The following is an 18,343-nucleotide window of genomic DNA, read 5'->3' as shown; positions in this document are numbered from 1 at the left end:
CGGACGGCGCGAATTTTTCGTTCGCGTGACTCTCCTCTCTCCCTCCCCCTACTAAATCAGAGTAGTTTCTGCAAACATCGGGGGGCGTATGAGGACGTAACACATCTCGAGATACACGTATTGTGTAACGTTTTGCGCACACAACGAACTCCGAGTTTACGTTAACGTGTATAAAATAGTGCCGCATGAGAGTTCAGAAATTGCATTTCTCCTCTCCAGAAATTGCAACACCTGCGAACTCATCATCGGTTTCGTTCTCTCTGTTTCTTTTTAGGGGTAGTTTTCCCCGGCTCGGGTTAATCGCCATGTTTTTTTCGCGCGATATATATGTTTCGTACTTGATAAAACTCGGGATATAAATTGGAAGATTTAACGATTCCTGGGGGTCGCCGTAATCAACTTTTATCCTTCGTCGTCGGAGCTTTGAGAAAGATACGATAGAGACAGAAATGCACATGTCGCTCGAAAATTGCTCGCTCGAGAATCGCCCCTTCCCCTCTCTCTCTCTCTCTTTATTTTTGCTGCGCAAACAAACAAAAATTACGTATGCTACAACCGTGCGATCTAGTGCGCACGGAACTATTCATTTGAACCGTTCAAATTCTCCGTAAGATAGCACGACGTGTCGGTGAAGGAAGAATGCCGAATGCGTTATCACGCGGCTCGTGATAATCATCGTTATCTCGAACTCGTATGCGCCAGCGGTGTTTTGTCCGATGAAAACGAGGATCGGGCAAAAACGGGGAAAAGGCCGAGTGGGAGTATGAGGAACGAAGCGGAGCGCGGAAGAGAGAGCGAGAGAGAGAGAGAGAGAGAGAGAGAGAGAGAGAGAGAGAAGCCGAAAGAGATATAGAGTGTGTCCCCCTGGTTACCAGGAACAGCGGGATGCGCGTAGTCAGACGTATGAGGAAGCCATTGTGCGCGAACATTTTGCCCCTGTCACGAGCGCGAGACAATGGCCGCCGTTAACGCGTCCCGTAACCGTTTCATTGTTTGCCGACAATGCTTGAAAATACGCGGAGACACACGCCGCATGCGGGTTATCCTTGGTCCGTCGATTCGCGGTTTCCTCTTATTCGCGCTCGCTCTCTTTCTCTCTCTCTCTCTCTCTCTCTCTCTTCCTCCGCTCCTCTGTCTCCAACCCCCTTTTTCGCTACGGGGGATGAAAAAACGCGTTCGCCGGTAAATCGTCACTCTCGGTCACTCGGAAATCGCGCCTCGCCCGGCGTGTGTGTGTGTGTGTGTGTGTGTGTGTGTGTGTGTGTGTGTGTGCTTTCCTCCCCGTCTTGCTCGCGTTTTTCCGCCGCTACGACAAACAGGAAGACGGGGCTATCGGGAGCATCCAACAACGACCATTATCGGCCGTTCCGCCATTCTCGAGAGACTCAGGTTGCAAGCGAGCAGCCGCCCCGGCAGAATTGAGAGACCGTTTCTTCCTCGCGTGTTCGCGTAGGGCGAACACCCTAAACCGCGAGAAAATTAACAGCCGAAGCTGAAAAATGTACTCCCCGACCGCGACGTGTCTCTCGAGATTCGAGGTTAGGAGGAGGATCGGCCTGCGTGAGATCGCGCTCAAATTGATTCCCACTCGAGGTCTCGCGCTGACGAATCAGCCTGATAGCCAAATGATGGCTTGACGGGGGTTAATCGGGGGTGCTTCTGACATCGATCTAAACCTTCGTCAGGGAAATTTGCATAGTTAAACGCTACGCTATCGCAAAACGTCGAGCCTGCGAGACGCGCGAGAGTCTCGTGTACGGATTATTCGGCATCGCCTGGGCGTATGTACAATCGCAAGCATCTCGGGCGGCGTCTAACGTGTGTCGCGCGATAACCGTCAACGCGCGTTTCCGCGGTGTGCACAAGTGTTTAGCGCACGTTTTAAGTTCAATTAACCTTGACCGGCCGGCTGTGGGCGGACTTGCACAGCAAGTTCCTCTCGTACTTTCGTGCCTCACGCGAAACGCGCCGTTCGCGTGCTGCTTGATTCGGCGGTTCATGTGGCGAGCCGTTTTTACGGATGTCCGTTCGGCCAGCAGCCGAAAAGAACACGTCGACTTTGGCCGTCACCGTCCGAGCGGAACGTTGAGTCCATATTTCTCTCTCTCTCTTTCTCTTTCGGTCTCTCTCTCTCTCTCTCTCTCTCTCTCCCTCTCCCTCCCTCTCTCTCTCTGTGCGATTGTGTGGAGTAATACTCGCAGAAGCCGGTATTAATTCCGAAACCGCGCGGTGCTTCTCATGTGGACGCGAACGAGAAATCCGGTTTCAAGCGAGGCTGCTCTCGGTCCGCCGAACTTGCCTCTCGAATCCCCGAACTTCTCTCCGCGCGCATCTGATATAATCTCGGCGTGTGACCGCCGTTCAAATTCAGCTGAATTTGGCCGCAAATCTGCTTAATTTATGAAACGTTCGTGCAGAACAGAAGCTTCAACGAATATCGATGTCTCTTAGCGCGGTTCTCTCCGTCCGTAATCCGCTTGCCATGTTGCGGGAAAACTCGGCGGCGCGGCTGGTATCTTCGATTAAACTACGCGAAGCCCCCCCCCCCCCCCCCGCGTCGGTGCGCTTTAAATCTCCGAAAGACGTGCCGGAGTTTGCAGCGTTATGTAGCGCGCGTGCGTCGGTGTCGCGCGGAATCGACGTCGCGCGACGTCGCGCCGATGAATTATAAGCATACCTCGCGAGAGCTTTATGATACGAAATATACGCACATGTGTGTATCTCGCATCACGTAAGTCCCGCGTCACGTGCACTTGCACTTCTCTCTATCCCGCCATCTGTGCGCTCCGTGGTTTTCGTCGGAGGTGTGCGCCCGTCCCCTTTCATCCCGACGACCCTCGCAGTAGCACGAGGGATGAACTACAAGGGGGGGTGCCTACGGGATGAGAGCGAGTCGTTTCCGCCTCTACATCGAGTAATACGCCTCGAAAAATATGCGATTACGCGACTCAAGCCGCGAAATTAAAGCGACGAGATGTTAAGCACCGCGGTCGAGTGCGAATTCTCGTTGTAAACTTCCAAGTCATTGTGATGAAGTTATAGCTCGTGATTCGTTCGTGTCGCGCCAAACGCCGAACACCGCTTAAACGGCACGGCGCCATTGAAAGCGTCTCATCACTCGTTCAGATCAATATTCATTATAGCCGGCTGGTGTGTGATGATGTGAGAGATTCATTATATGTGTGCCTGTGTGAAAGCCACCTTTAAAATATTGCCGGCGAAACAACGGCGCGGCTCTTTAATCGGACGTTAACTGACCATTTCGGCAACGGCCGAATGGGGAATTGCGACACGAATCTATTCCGGGGAATTTTATTGCCGGGACGACATTGTCGCACGTCAGGACGACCCGCGCTGTTCCTGCATATAGCTCCTCCCTCCCCTCCCCCCCTCCCCCCCCCTCCCCGACCATAATGGACGATCGATCGCGCGCGGTGATTATGCACGTACGTGCGTACGTACGATGATCGATGATCAGATACAGTCCCCGGCGACTCCCGGAGATCCTCCCCGCCCCCTGCACGCATCGGTCCGCCGGTCGCGCGAGAATTTATCGCGCGAGAATGAAGCGGAGATCGAACGAAAAATACCGGGAAACCGATACAAGAAAATGTCATCAGCCGGGTTTGAGCGGCTCCGAAGTGTGCGGGACGCGCGCTGCCGCGGAAATGTCGTTGTTTACATGCGCCACGTAAAAATTCGTAAACACACGCGCTTTATCAAAGCGTTCGCAAATATTACCTGTTTACTTTCAATCTGCGAATATTGTGGATAACCCGCGGTCGCGTCGCGCACGAACCGTGATTCATCGCGCCCTTCGCGACGCGCGTTTCAACCGCCCGCCAAATTGACACGTTGCGTTTCATCCGGCCGATCCATTATGCGCGCGTTGCTCCAGACAGCTCTCTCTCTCTCTCTCCCTCTCTCTCTCTCTCTCTCTCTCTCTCTCTCTCTCTTTTAATCGCGAATTCTTCGCGACCGGTCTCAAGACGGCCCTCTCCGTCGGGAAAACGTTCGAGGTGTCGATAAATCTCGCGTAATAAGCGATCGAGGATGGAAAATTCGCCAACTGAAGTTGGAAGCTGTATTTTCCAGACAATTTTCAACGATCACGCCTCAACGGGCGCAGCGCCCCGATATCCGCAAGACGCGCGCGCGCGGCTCTTCTCTATCTCCGACAGCGGGAATAAGAAAATTACGCGAGTCGGATAGCGTTCCATTAAATTTTCGATGAAGGAAAATGGATTCGGAATTTATTCAAGGAGCCGAGAGCGCGAGCGCGTTTCGGGGGTGCTCCTCGAGTTGTCTACGTGCGATGCGCGCGATAACGCCGCTGCGCTCCCCGGGCATTTTAGTCAAACACACTTATTATTAGACAGCGCTATCGCGCGCTTATCAATGAGCACACTCGTGCACCCAGGCGACACCGTGCGCGAGCGTGCTAGACGATACGTCACTTCGGCCAGACGGCTCCCGGCGGCACGAATCGCGTCGTGATGCATATCTGCGACATAACTTCCGTCCTACGCGACGTTGCACGTGAAATTGGTTTGCAAATAAGGCGCGAATAAAGGGGCCCGCCGTGTGTAGCGTGTAGAAGCGCTTCCATGACCATTCGTCTTGGATTTAAACGGAGCAACGCGGAGCCTCTAGTGCATCGTCGTCGGTGCGAGAGAGCACAGAGGAACGGAGACGAACAACAAACGAGAGAGACAGAGAGAGAGACAGAGAGAGAGAGAGAGAGAGAGAAAGAGAGACCAAGGTGGTACCGTCGGATGCTACAGTCCTGTCCCTCCGCCTCCTTGACTCTCCCTTTCACCCCACCGACAATTGTCTCCGTGAGTTCCGTTGTGTCGCTTAAATTACCGCCGCCGTCGCCGCCGCCGCGCTGCACCGAGTGGTGCTCTTCCTCCTCGAATTCGACCCTTCTTCATCGGCCACTCGTACGTCGACCTCTATCCTCCTTATTCCCTAACCTCCCTTGTGCGATCTTCCGTTTATCCTTATCCATCCCATTATACCGTCGGTCTTTCGGTCTTTTGCTTCCGCCTTCCTCTCTTCCTCCCTCTCGCCATCTCTCTTTTGATTTCATTTATCTCGCTTGCATAGGACAGACTCCAGCGGCATTTAAATACCAAAGTGTCTACCGTGAGCGCCGTGGCTTACGGTGCTCCTTTAATGTCGCCTCCGGATGCCTCGGTGTAGTTACGCCTCGGCGGAGAAGCAGTCGGATTTATACGAGGACGTTCTAGCACGCCGCGACAGTTTGCTCGGGCAACTTCTGCCACCGCCTCCACCTCCGTCGCCGTCGTCGTCGCCGTCGCCGTCGCCTCGCGCGCGTCTTCCTACCCCCATGGCCGCGAGACCCATATTTCGTTCCTGTCCTACCTTCGCGCGACTCCACCGCTCCATTATACCGGTGTCACGCGATTTCTCGTATTCCGCTTTGGGGTCTGGAGATTTTATTTATCGTATTTGCATATCGTCCGTGTATGTGTGTATGTGTGTGTGTGTGTGTGTGTGTGTGTGTGACACGCCAGGTCGGTGCGCTCAGGAAAAGGAGTAACGGGAGTATTCCAGGGCCAGCCGTTGTATATCAGCCGATGGCGCGATGGCGCGATGTCTTTGCGTTATCCGCGATTAGAGGAAGGTTTACTGCGCTACGTATCTGTATTTCATCGATTCGCCGTAAAACAGTCCGTTAATGTCGTAGGGACGATCGTGTGCGCTCGTGTCGTAGTCGTCTGACCGGCCACAATTTCTCTCTCGTGTTTCTCTCTTCACCTTTTCGTGCCTGCGAGACGTGCCCACTCGCGTGGAAGAACCTTTATTTACACGTGTAATGTTATTTTCCACATGTACACGCTGCTGCAAATTGCTATTTTGGAAGAGCTACTACCGCACAATCCGTTCACGCCGGTTTATTTACAGAGATTCAGCAAGTAATATATCCTTTCTTTCGTATTCAATGTACTTTCTAGCTTGAAAGCTTAGACCACGATTTAAAAGGATAACGCGATATAAATGTCGGTGCTCATACGCGCGGCATAGTGATCATTTCCAAGGACGTGGCGTCTCCTCGCGTCTTCGTGTACGTAAAAAATCCTTCCACCCTCCGTGATATTCATACTTCACTCTCTTGCCCTATCGCTCGTTCTTGCAGATACGTTAAACTCGGGGACCGCCGCCTTTTTCTTCGGTTAATGGCAGTCATTCTTCACGGCCCGTATCTCGCGGCAGCACATTGATCGAATCTCCGTAGTGTTGTTGGCACTCCGAAGGAAGATTCGACGGAAATGGCGGCCTCCTTACGTAGCTCCGTTGAATATTTTGCGCGCCTCGCGCTGCTCCGCGGATGATTAGTTATGAAAAGTGCGACATTAAAGGGCAAAGGGGATTTATATGTCGTAGTTGTCACGGTTTGCAATATTTTCGCGACGACCCGCGTGTACACACGATCGCGTAGCTTTCGCGAGCGGGAAATTATTTATGTTTATGCGCGGGCAAAGTAATTATTCAGCGCTATCATACAGAGAGAGAGCGCGCGAGAGAGAGAGAGAGAGAGAGAGAGAGAGAGAGAGAGAGAGCCGTAAAGCATTCTTCTTGCACTTTCGTGAAAAAAAAAGTACCCTTGTTTTATTTGCGCCCTATTACGCTTGTGTCAAAGCTACGTCATAATGTGCAGCCTACATCGGCGGAATTATGCAGAAACGGCGAACACACAAAAGCGTCCGCTCAAAATTAACTCGGTCGGTGCCTGCAGCCAGGCGTATTATGAACAGATATGAACGGCCGTCGGGCAGGGGCATACACACATTTCGTTACACGATAACATCGCGACCGTGCACAAAGTGAAGAGAGAATACCACTTTTTCAGCTGTCCGTGCCAAACGCTCGCGAGTCACTCGCCACTCGCTCTCTCCTCTCCTCTTCTCTCTGCTCTGCTCTGCTCTGCTCTGCTCTGCTCTGCTCTCCTCTGCTCTGCTCTCCTCGCCCCTCCTCATATTTCTCATTCACGACGCTCGCGCTTTGTGAGCCTCCCTCTAACGCGACTGCGCGCTGCGCGAACAGTAGTAGTAGGCTTTGCGCTTGAAAAAAAAAAAAGAAAAGGGACAATGGGGAAGAAAGAGAAATAATGTTACACTTTCATTCCGAAACGACGAGTTGAAGGAGCACTTTCTTTCCTGCGCCGCGTAAAAGGCGTACGTCGTCGCCTACTTCATTCCGCCGCCGCTACGGCTATATTGCGCGAAAGGGAGTGGGAGAGAGAGAGAGAGAGAGAGAGAGAGAGAGAGAGAGAGAGAGAGAGAAACGCGCGCGCGCGCGTTTTCACGTACTTCCACATGCGTCGTTACGTCCTAGACGGTCCGCGGAGTACACGGCTATACGTTTCCTCGGATGGGCCGTAGAAAACGGCGAGATGGAACGGGTTTGTTTTATGACCCCAGATGAGTCTACGTGATCGGACTCACCTTGCCGATTCCTCGATTTTGAGACTTTTTTACAGCTCATCTCAGTTTCTACATTCGTCGTGCTTGCCGGCAATTTGATTTGTACAGTGTTTGCGGCGCGTCGCGACTGTACGGGACATTATTTCGCAGTGCGTATGTGTGCGTGCGTGTGAAACTCTCTTACTCGCTTCACACGCACGTTACACCTTGACGGAACGGTACGTCGAACATTGTCCTCGTGCGAGCATTCTTGCAGAGAAAAACCGCGGAGACGAGTGTACGCGTCTCTCTCTCTCTCTCTCTCTCTCTCTCTCTCTCTCGCGCGCGCGCGCGCGCGCGGAAATGCCGCGTGCTGTTACACGGTTCTCATTAAGATAAGTAAAAAGTTATTAGTAGCGTCGTAAAAGCCGCTTTCCATTTATTACTATTGTACCGGCGACTTGGAGTAGAGAAGGAGGAAAAAAGATGGAGACGAGTGGACAGCAAGGGAGAGAAAGAAAGAAGGAGAATCAGAGCGCGAGAAGAAGAGACGCGAAAGAGCGAAGATGAAGATGACAGGGAGAGAAGATGAGCGGCGTTTTTCACGAGATTTATAAGGAAGTGTTGTTTTGCGAGCGTTTTTAATGGCCAGCCTACCCGCTGAAAAGTCTCGGCTAGAGTCGTGATTCTGCTGCACGGCTTTCCATCTTTTCCTCTCCTTCATCGTCCTGTGTTTTCCTATTTTCCTTTCCCTTGTCTTCACCCGGCTCTCCGATAGCAACGGCGGCACGGTTTCCGCATTATTTTCCATTTTCTTTTATCCTTCCCCGGTTACTCATTCCCTTCGCTGAAAGGGGTCCTCACGCAACGAGACAGGGAAGACGTTTCTTCCTTTCATGCTATTCGACACACGAGTTCGGTCTCTCGGATATTCCTTTTCTTCGTAGCTTCTTCGTGTTTCTGTCAAAGGTGCGTACGCGTCAAAGCGACCGTGGTATCTATGATTACATGCTTTTTCGAAATATCGGACGTTGTTATATTTCCGACAGCGATCGTCTCGAAGAGGTGCACCATGCTCGAAATTGATCAAAATTTGATTTCGATCGCTAATCAGGCTGTAAATACATTTTTCTCTCTACGACAGTTCGATGTAACTCAATTTTTCAGCGCGTATTGTAACAGGAAAACTCGCGGTGCGTTTAACGATTAACTCAATAGCATGGAGAAGTTAATAACATCTCTCTCTCTCTCTCTCTCTCTCTTTCTCTCTCTCCCCCCTCCCTCTCCCGACAGTTTTTGCAAAATACATTTTGCCAGATAATAGCGCTGGTCGATAATTGAGAAGATACGGCAGCAATTGAATGGAGATGAAAAAGGAATTCCCTCCTTCTCCTCCTCCGCCGAGAAACGCTACGGAGTCGCGAACGAAAGACGGAAGTTTTTCAAAGTCACTTTATTCCGCGGAGACAAAGGTCGAACTCCTCTGAGAATAATGGATAATCGAGGAGATCCTCGATTCTCTATTACGGCGAAATAAAGGAGCGCGACTCGTCCTGACGCGGGCTTGAATATCGGCTTTTCTCTTACCTATGACTTTTCTTGCCTAGAAGAAGGTACGTGATCTTCCTTACAACGGACATTTCTCAAAATCGGACTGCCGCCTCGTGCAATCTAACGTTAGGATCAACGTGCGCATAAATTTCTGTAATCCGCTCCTGTTATCCTTCCGCCGGGCGATCCTGCGCGATGAATAACTACTTTCGCCTCCGCAGTTTCCACGAACGCGGTAATATTTATGGCGCGCATCCGCCACTAAATAAATCTCCGACTGCATATTCAAATCCAGATAATATTGGCATTAATATGCGCATGTTACGCGAGCGCGACGAAAACGAAATACAAAATAAATCCGACGCGTCTGATGTCTATGCATTTTGCTCGCGAATCGAGAAACTGCGAGTCCACGGGATTTCATCCGCGATCGTTTCCGCTGAAAAGGCGGATAAATAGAAGAACAAGGGGATTCAATCTCCTCGTCACTTCGGCAGGAAATCAAGTCGGGAGAGATCGATCTCATCGAAAGACCCGCGATAAGGGCTTTCCGAAATCCTTTCCGCGGTCGGACCGCGCGCGATAACAGCGCTGCGGGTTTCGCTTTGCAAGAGAGAGAAGAAAGAGAGAGAGAGAGAGAGAGAGAGAGAGAGAGAGAGAGAGAGAGAGAAGCAGAAGGAGGGGAAGAGAGAGAGAGAGAGAGAGAGAGAGAGGAAGGGAGAAAGTGCAGCTCACAGAAGCGGCGGTCGAAGGCGAGGAAGTCGCTGAAGGATAAATGGGGCCGCGCCGTATTCTGCGACGCGGGAGATTTCCCTCAGGTTTTCCCCGGGATACGAGAGACGTTTGACGTACGTGTCGCGGCGACACGGAACTCGTGAATACGAGTTCACGAGGCGCACATAGTCCCACGTGAATGCCGCGTCGCTCGCTCGCGCGACTCTCATCCGGCGCGTTTATACGGACTATCAGTTCAAGACGCGCGCGACCTAATGCGGTCATTTCCGAGCTGAAGCCGCAGCGTTGCAGGAGCAACATGCGACAATGAGAGCTGCGAGAGGCAACGGTACGCTTGGGAGGCACCGTCGATTATTTTGCGCCGCTTCGAACACTCTCTCACGCGCGGCCGCGAACCCCAACGAATATCACACGCCACGCCCGTGAGATCCTCGTAATCCTTCTTAAGTGCATCAGGCAGTTTCCTCGCCCGTCCGATCGCCCCGGGAACGGACAAACGTCATTGTCGTCGTCGTCCTCGTCGTCGTCGTCGTCGTCGTCGATCGCACCTTGGGTAAGGAGACGCGGCTCGATAAATAAATTCTCGACGGTAGATGGGAAAATCCGCGGAGGGTCCTTTCCATAAACTCGGGGTTCCGTTTCACTTTTCCTTAACGCGCCGCGCGCCCGCGCGAGGGTAACGACCTGAGCCACGGAGTCATCTCGTACGCCGGGGGGTCTCTCACTCTTCCGTTTCCCTTGTCTCCCCTTCCGTCCCCTGCTCGCTCCCTCTCTCTCTATCTCTCTCTCTCCCCCCCCTCTCTCTCTCTCTCTCTCTCTCTCTCTCTCTCTCTCTCTTTCTTCCTCTCCTCTCAATTTACAGCTCGCGTGGGACAGATTTCTGCTTTAAAACAATATCTTCGAGACCCGCCGCGAAACTGGATGTCGCCGCGACGACGACGACGACGACGACGACGACGGGAGGGTGAAAGCGCCAGGAAAACGTGTTATACTCCCAATATGCAGGAAAACGGCCGAGGGTAAGCGACGAGGTTAGATAGCTGCAGGGGGAGCGCAGGAGGATGAAAGGGAGGGTAGCTCTCAGGCTCATGATACCTTGACTGTCCGTGGGGACGTGTAAACACAGGAGACACTCAACGTCCTGTCAATCGATGAGACCGCTTCGACTTTCCTTTCTCTCTCTCTCTCTCTCTCTCTCCCCCTCTCTCCATCGTTGGCTACGTCATTCTTTTTCTCTCGTCACGCACAACCGCGAAGGGGGAGCGAAACACCGTGGGCGGACACCGTCTCTATCGTCTTGGGTTTCGGCATCGAATTTCACGGGCAATGAAGTCGCCGCTCCCGAATGTCGATGTTCTCTCCGAGCGGCTCTCTCTCCGCGCGGAGAGAATACGGCGGACGTACGGCGGGAGCGCGACAGGAGCACTCGCGCTCGAGCGGAACGAAAGTTGGCGAAATTCCGCCACATGGATTCCGGGCACGCGCGGGGTTATGTCTTCCGCGGTAATTTCGCCGCCCGGGAAATAATTATGATAATTCGGCCCGACGCTGGATGTACGATAATTGGGAGAATCAGCTTCGACAGTTTACGCCGTGCCTTTTTCTGCCTTAGCGTTCCACGTGCTGCGCGCGCAGCGCTCGACACTTTCCTCGTCCTCGTCTCGCGTCGTGACGAGGAAATGTGAAATGTTTCGTAAACAGCGATTTTTATCCGCAATACGCGTTCGTTCCGCGCGAAATTCAGTGTATTTGGTTTTCATTTGCAGAGCATTTTAATATTCCGTAATGCTGAGGCAATCATCGCCTCGATCGAGGTAGCTCGCCGTGCTTGTTCAATTAAGCTTTCCGACTCGGTGCTCGTCGCGGACGACGAGACGCGCGACGCGGCGTCTGCGCGTCAAACACTCACATGAGTGAATGAGGAACTCACTGCGAGTAAACTTTTAACTCTTTCATCGTCCATTTGTTCATTACGTATTGATAAAAGACGCAATTGCAGCGAACTATGTGTTTCTCGGACGGAACAACGCGAGAAATCGATGACGGTCTCTTTTCCGCACCACAGAGAAGCACATTTGAATTTCAGATACGCGTCCAGTGCGGTGGTTGCTACACGTTCTCGCATTCGACTTCGTACGTCGACAGTCTTCTCGATTGCGCGAATAATGCACTGCGCGGCACGCGATGTTGCGAGCGCGCAGACGTCATGAAAAATCATCATCCTAGGGAATCCCGGCGCCGCGCGCCGTCGAGAGCACGCACACACGTGCGCGCGCGTGCACGGACAGCTAAATGAATCTCGTAATTTGTAGTTCATAATTTGCATAATGAGAATGCGAACCCGTCGATTTCCCAAATATCCTGATATACTTCTGATCGTGCGGTAATTATGTTAATGACAGATTTTAATCAAACGCCGGATTTCCGATTCTCGCGCGGCCAGGCCGGCATGGACCAGGCAACTGAAAACGCAATCACCGTTTCGTCATATCGATCGCGCAAGAATCGGCCCCTCATAATGCATACTTTTTGCGAGAGAACACACGCGAGAGAAAAGTATATGATACTTGGAACTATAATGATATAGTAACTAAATTATAGTCCGAAATATATCATATTTATAAAGTAAGTATTACCACAATATCGGTAATAATTACGATATAGGCGTGGTATAACCAACCATATAATATTTTTACTAAGAATTATAGTAAGTTGGACTAAAATTATTGCATGGATACAAATGTAAAATGGTAGGTAAAGTAACTCTTTTATATAGTCAATATTGCCGGAATATTTGCTATATGATGACAGATGTAACTATATGAATATTAAATCTCACTATATTTGTGAATGAGAAATTACCATATATGTGGTAAAAGTAACTAGACAATTATTTAAGACAATCATTGACTATGTATTTGTGTTTATTCTACTATATTTTGCAGGTTCCACGAACTATAAAAATATGGTTGACGCCAAAATGAACTATAAAATATAGTGAGATTATCGTTAATTCAACTATATTTTTCTATCGGTGCATCGAGCGGCGAGATTTAACGTAGAACAGCGCAATCATTCATCTTCCGGCTAAAGGCTCTTTTTTACGCGCTTTGGGCGCATTTTGCGAAAATCGCTCTCCGAGATTAGGAACGAGCGGCGTGGATGAAGGTAGTAAAGAGAGAGAGAGAGAGAGAGAGAGAGAGAGAGAGAGAGAGAGAGAGAGAAAGAGAGAGATTGGTGGAGAAAGAAAAGGAGAAGAAGAGGGAGGAACAGTGTTACGAGCGAACCTCGGCCGATAATCAATGTTTCACAATTTGCCAGCCGCCGGGTAATAAATTAAGCGAATTTTATTCGCGTCTGTATAACCGCGTTAAATATTTACATTCGTCGCTGATTGCGAATAGTGGACCGTCCATTTGAGCGGCCGTCGGAACGCGCGCTAAATACCTGATCATACGCGAATTTTCTGCTGCATAGAAATGCTCGCGAGATTCGCGCGTGGAATAAGGAAGCGCTGTTTATATTGTATTATAACGCGTTTCGGTCCGGCAAGGGGGGAGAGGAGGAGAGAAGAAGCACACCGCCGCCGCGCGTGTCAAAGCGCGCGAGAGCGCGCGTGCATTTTAAACGAGGCATTGTTTTTCTTCCAGCGTCCCGTTTTTAATTCTTATTCAATGGCCGACAATTAGTCCGCGCGCGCGCGCACGCACAGTTGCGGCGTGACGTTGCGTTCCGCAGGAAATTGCGGAGCGCGAGCACAATGTTTCGCGACGATAATTACGCCAGTGTGTGCGTGTGTGTGTATGTGTGTGTGTGTGTGTGTGTGTGTGTGTGTGCGCACGGCGCAGCCGCGCGACGTACGTCGCGAGTTTGTACATGTCGCGCTTTGCGCTGCCATTCGCACGCGTTTTTTCTCACGTTAATTTTCGCCGCCCGAGGAGAGAGAGAGAGAGAGAGAGAGAGAGAGAGAGAGAGAGAGAGAGAGAGAGAGAGAGAGAGAGAGAGAGAGACCTTCGCGTCGGAGTCGAACGAAACAATGTCGCGCGGCGTTTCGGAATTTATGCGCGCTCGTCGCAATTGATCGGCGCGCGCGCAGACGCGCACACAGTTGACTCGCACAATGTCGTAATTCACTGAAACTGAATACACCGATGTCTTGAAACTGGAGCGCGACCAATGACACACGATATGCCATTTCCTCCACATCAAAGCACCTGGGTAATATGCTCGTTCCAATTTCAAGGCATTACCATGTTATCACAGAGTAAACGCGCGCACGAATCGTCACAAATAATTTGCTCCGAGTGTGTTTGCCGCATCGATATCTTCGTGATTGCTGTTTCAGCCGGGGCGAGAGAGAGAGAGAGAGAGAGAGAGAGAGAGAGAGAGAGAGAGAGAGAGAGAGAGGGAGACGAGCAACTGCGTATTCGCAAGCGCGAAGATGCTGCGCGCACTGCGTTTTTCAATTCAGCGCTGTTCAATTCTCAACACATTACGTATCCTCGTAACTTGATCCACTCCCCCCCCTCCCCGCCTCCAAGTGCAAGTTGCCTGACGTTGCGTCGCGCTCGTGTTCTCTTTTCTCTCTTTCTTTCTTTTTTTCCTACGAAGTACTCCCCAGAAATGCCCGACTTCTTTAGTCGCCAATTATCGGAAACTTCATTCCGCTGAAATCACACGACTCCGGCCCGAGCGATCTCTTATCAAACGCGATGGACGCATCCTGCGCTTATCGATCGGTTGCGAAATTATACTTGCACTCGTAGAGCACGTGTAGCCGAACGTGTTGGTGAAATCGATTGATGCGGCATAGACGCGGACAGACCATGAGGGATGAGTCCGTTGGAACGAAACGCTCAGGGATGAATTCTGGCGGGGGGCGAGGGTGAGTGAGAGGCAGGGTTGGAGGGAATGATGCCGGTCGACCTGACAGGGGGGGTTCATTCTGTATTTTATGGCTGACTCCCCCTGCGCGGAGTGTTACTAGCGCGGTGGTATAGCCATTGGCGATAAGGTGATAAGCTCAAATGTATTGGTTCCTATCAAATTGTACGCTTTACTGCTATAGGCAGCCCTCATAAACGCCAGACGCATCTATTTCTCTATCTACGGCCGCAGTACTTAAGGGAGGCATTTTTGCCGCACTTCTCAAACCGAATGTCGAAACGCGAGTTCTTCCTGCGCGCGACCAGAGCGACCTTTTCGAATACGTTTCATTTATTCCTCGTTCCACGGAGAATTATTCTCCTATCGGCTTCCCCTCGCATGTCCATGCAATTATTTGCCAGATAAATTTTCACGTGCTCCCATTTGGAATTAACATGTATGTTATGCACATATGCATGTCCAGCTTTCACCGCTCGCAGCGCGGCGCATCTCTGCGCGCAGAATTTTTACATTTGATTTGATATATATGCCCTGCTTACCGATCGATTACGACGCGGAGGAATTATTTCGTTCATAATTGCTTGTCTAGTCTGGCTCGTCTCTGATAGATAGGACAAAAGCCACGAGTTTCGCACAAGGATTCATCGTGCGAGCGCAGATAGCGTTCGGAAGATTAAATTCCTGCCTGTACAGAACCGGGGTTAGAGAGAGAGAGAGAGAGAGAGAGAGAGAGAGAGGAGGGGGGAAGGGGGGGGAATAGCAAATAAATTACGTTCAATCTCCATCATCGAGAGAGCGAAAGTGGAAGATAGAGCATGATAGGGAGCATGATAGGGAGAATGAAAAAGACAGAAAGAAAGGAAGATGAAGACGGACGGAAAATGGGGCTCTCTGGTCTCGTTTGAGAAACTCGGGGCAGCCCGGAGAGCCAATAATAAGTAAGCCGGTCTCTCGTTAAGGGTTGATTAAAAATACAAAAGAACAGTTCCTCTCTTCTAGTTTTAGGGTTTAGGCTAAGGGGAAATCACGAGTTGTTGATCAGGTCGCGAATGATAACAACCGAACGTAATTGACTGTTTGCTCTTGCTCCGAGCGAGCTCGAGTTGCTCCGCCTGTGGAGAACGTTTTTCGTATTTTTTTTGTCTCCCCTCTCTTTCTCTCTCACTGGATTTCATGCCATGCTAGCCGCCGTGGCGTTTTCGAGCTCTCTCTCGGGTCATAGCGAAGATAAGGCTGGTGTTCGATGAGCTCGAGGAAAAGGCAGCGTCGTAAATAGAGTACTTAATCGAATACGTGTCAGGGAATAGCAGGAGTGCGATCGGGCGAAGAAACGCTGCATCACATTTATGTCGTTGGAACACGGCGCCGGGGGTCGATATAAGAAAAGGCTCGGTATAAAGGACCTTATTACAGAGACGCACTATAAAATTTCGCGGAGACCTGCCTCTGAATTTTTCATACAAAGAACCGACCGGGAGAGAGAGACCGAGTAAATATATATATATATATATATATATATATATTCGCAGAGGCGATGCATTTGCTTGCGCGCATCGGGATTGCATTATTCCAAATCGCGGGAAATGCGAGATTTTAAGTACTCGGAGCGATTCATTTTCAAGCAGCGCGCGCGACCGCGACCGAATTCGCGAAAGAGTGTAGTAGTCCTCTTCGCTCTGGACGCCGCGATATTGTTCGAAAGTTGCGTCAGCTTCACGGATCGTCGTTCAGAAATGATGGTTGCTATTCTGGAGTTAATAGCGCGTAACGCGGTATCATTTAAATCTGGAGAAAGGGACGATGATGTAGGTGACGCGAAGCGTGTGTGTGTATATATATATATATATATATATATATATCTTCTACTCTGCTCTCGCACGCGCTCTCCATTTTCCTACGTTCGTCCCAGATTTATATCGTTCTTAGTGTTCTTCGAACCCCACTTTTCTGTATCCCGTTGCTTCTCTCTATCTCCATCTCTCTCCATCTCTCTCTCTCTCTCTCTCTCTCTCTCTCTCTCTCGCGCCCTCTCTGTTTCTATATTTCATTCAGTTCATGACCTGATTTCGGTATCACGTTTCGTCTCGCGCGCACCGCGTGACATTTCACGCGCACACGGAGATCGATCGTCGAGTATCTTTAACTCGTTCGCATTAAGCGCCCGTTCCACGGCGGTTTTCCTGCCGCGGCGGTGCTCGAGAAAGCCATTAAGATCGCCGCGATACTCGGCGCCTCGCGAGAAATCAGCTTTACCGCCGGTATTTAAAGGGACGCTGATTGTCAATAAAAAAAATCTCGCGCGAGTCATTGAAAAGTTTCACCTCGATAAACGCTTTTTACGCGGGACGGAAATGTCCCTTACGATGTGATCCTCGAACGATACACTTAACGAGAGGACTGCCGGTCTCGCGCGGGAGCGGAACGCTATACGACGATATAAAATCTGCTGTCGTTTGATTATTATTAATCGTCGGCGAGGACAGGCGAGCCCTTCTTGCGAATTATAAAGCTAAAGAGGTTAAACGTGCGCCATACATGCGCGCGCGAGAGGGACAGAGAGACACAGAGGGGGGGAGAGAGAGAGAGAGAGAGAGAGTTCAGTGCCGAGCACTTCTCCGTAAGAGGTTTCCGGGTGACAATATCCCTGTAATCACTTCTATCCAAAATTGGAGTTCTCGAGGCAAGCTACGGCAGCGACGAGAAATATCGCGCCGAGCTATAAGGATTTATAAGAAGACCCCGTCCACAATATTCGCCAACTTTCAGAACGACTTTACTTCTTAATAAGATTCAACGTTCCGAAATGAAATTCGAAGCTGTGTGTGCAGGACGATGAAGGTCGTCGTTTTGCGGCGCGACGCGCGGTGCGCTTTTGCAAACTTCCTCGGCCAAACTTTCGAAGCTTCCTGCGCCTCTTTTTCCCGCCGTATATCCCGGGGCGAACCCCCGGAGGAACGGGGAACGCGTTTCGACGGCGTGGCGCGTCCGCGAAGAAAAAAACGCGTCTCGTTTGTCGTCATTGTTTCCTCCGTCTGGTGGCGACTCTCTCGCGACGCGTCGCGACGCGACGCGACGGTACGTCGCTCGCGTCGGTGCGATAAGCGCTGGAAAAGTTGCGCGAAATTTATTTTCTCTGCCAAGAGCGCGTCGCGCGTTACGAGTCGCGCGAACCAGTCGCGATGTCTCCGTCGATCCCGTCGCAAGGTGTCTATACGTGTTACGAGGGATCCTACCTCTCTTTCTTTCCTCGGATCGACGCTGCCTCACGATTGAATCGCGGAGGAAGGCAACTGTCTGTCGCAATTTCGCCCAGCATTGATACCTATTTATTGCCATCAGACTCCGGCCGAGACTCGACGATTTCGCCGCGCCTTTCTTCGTAGTTTCCTCTCCCCGACGACGACGTTGCATCCGCGCCTTCGACACTGGACCCCAAACTTACCAGCTGTCTCGCGCTCGTGTCACTGTCCTCTCCTTTCCTCTCCTCTCTCTCTCTCTCTCTCTCTCTCTCTCTCTCTCCGTCTGTTTGACTCACCCCCGCTCGCGTACATCAGCCTCTCTGCGTTCGCCGGTCGGAGCTTACTAACTTCGCTCCCTCTATAACTCCCGCGAACTGTTATCACCTCGTTGTGTACAAGGTGTCCTCATTTCCGCGATCGCTCGAGCATTCGTCGCAAGTTGGAACAGAAGCTTCGCCGGCGCTCCGAGACGTGAAATTGATTTCTCTCTCGTGCCGGCAG

This window comes from Harpegnathos saltator, unplaced genomic scaffold (assembly GCF_003227715.2).
Source record: "Harpegnathos saltator strain DR-91 unplaced genomic scaffold, Hsal_v8.6 scaffold61, whole genome shotgun sequence".
NCBI classification, from domain to species: Eukaryota; Metazoa; Arthropoda; class Insecta; order Hymenoptera; family Formicidae; genus Harpegnathos; species Harpegnathos saltator.
Note: the sequence above shows the minus strand (reverse complement) of the source record.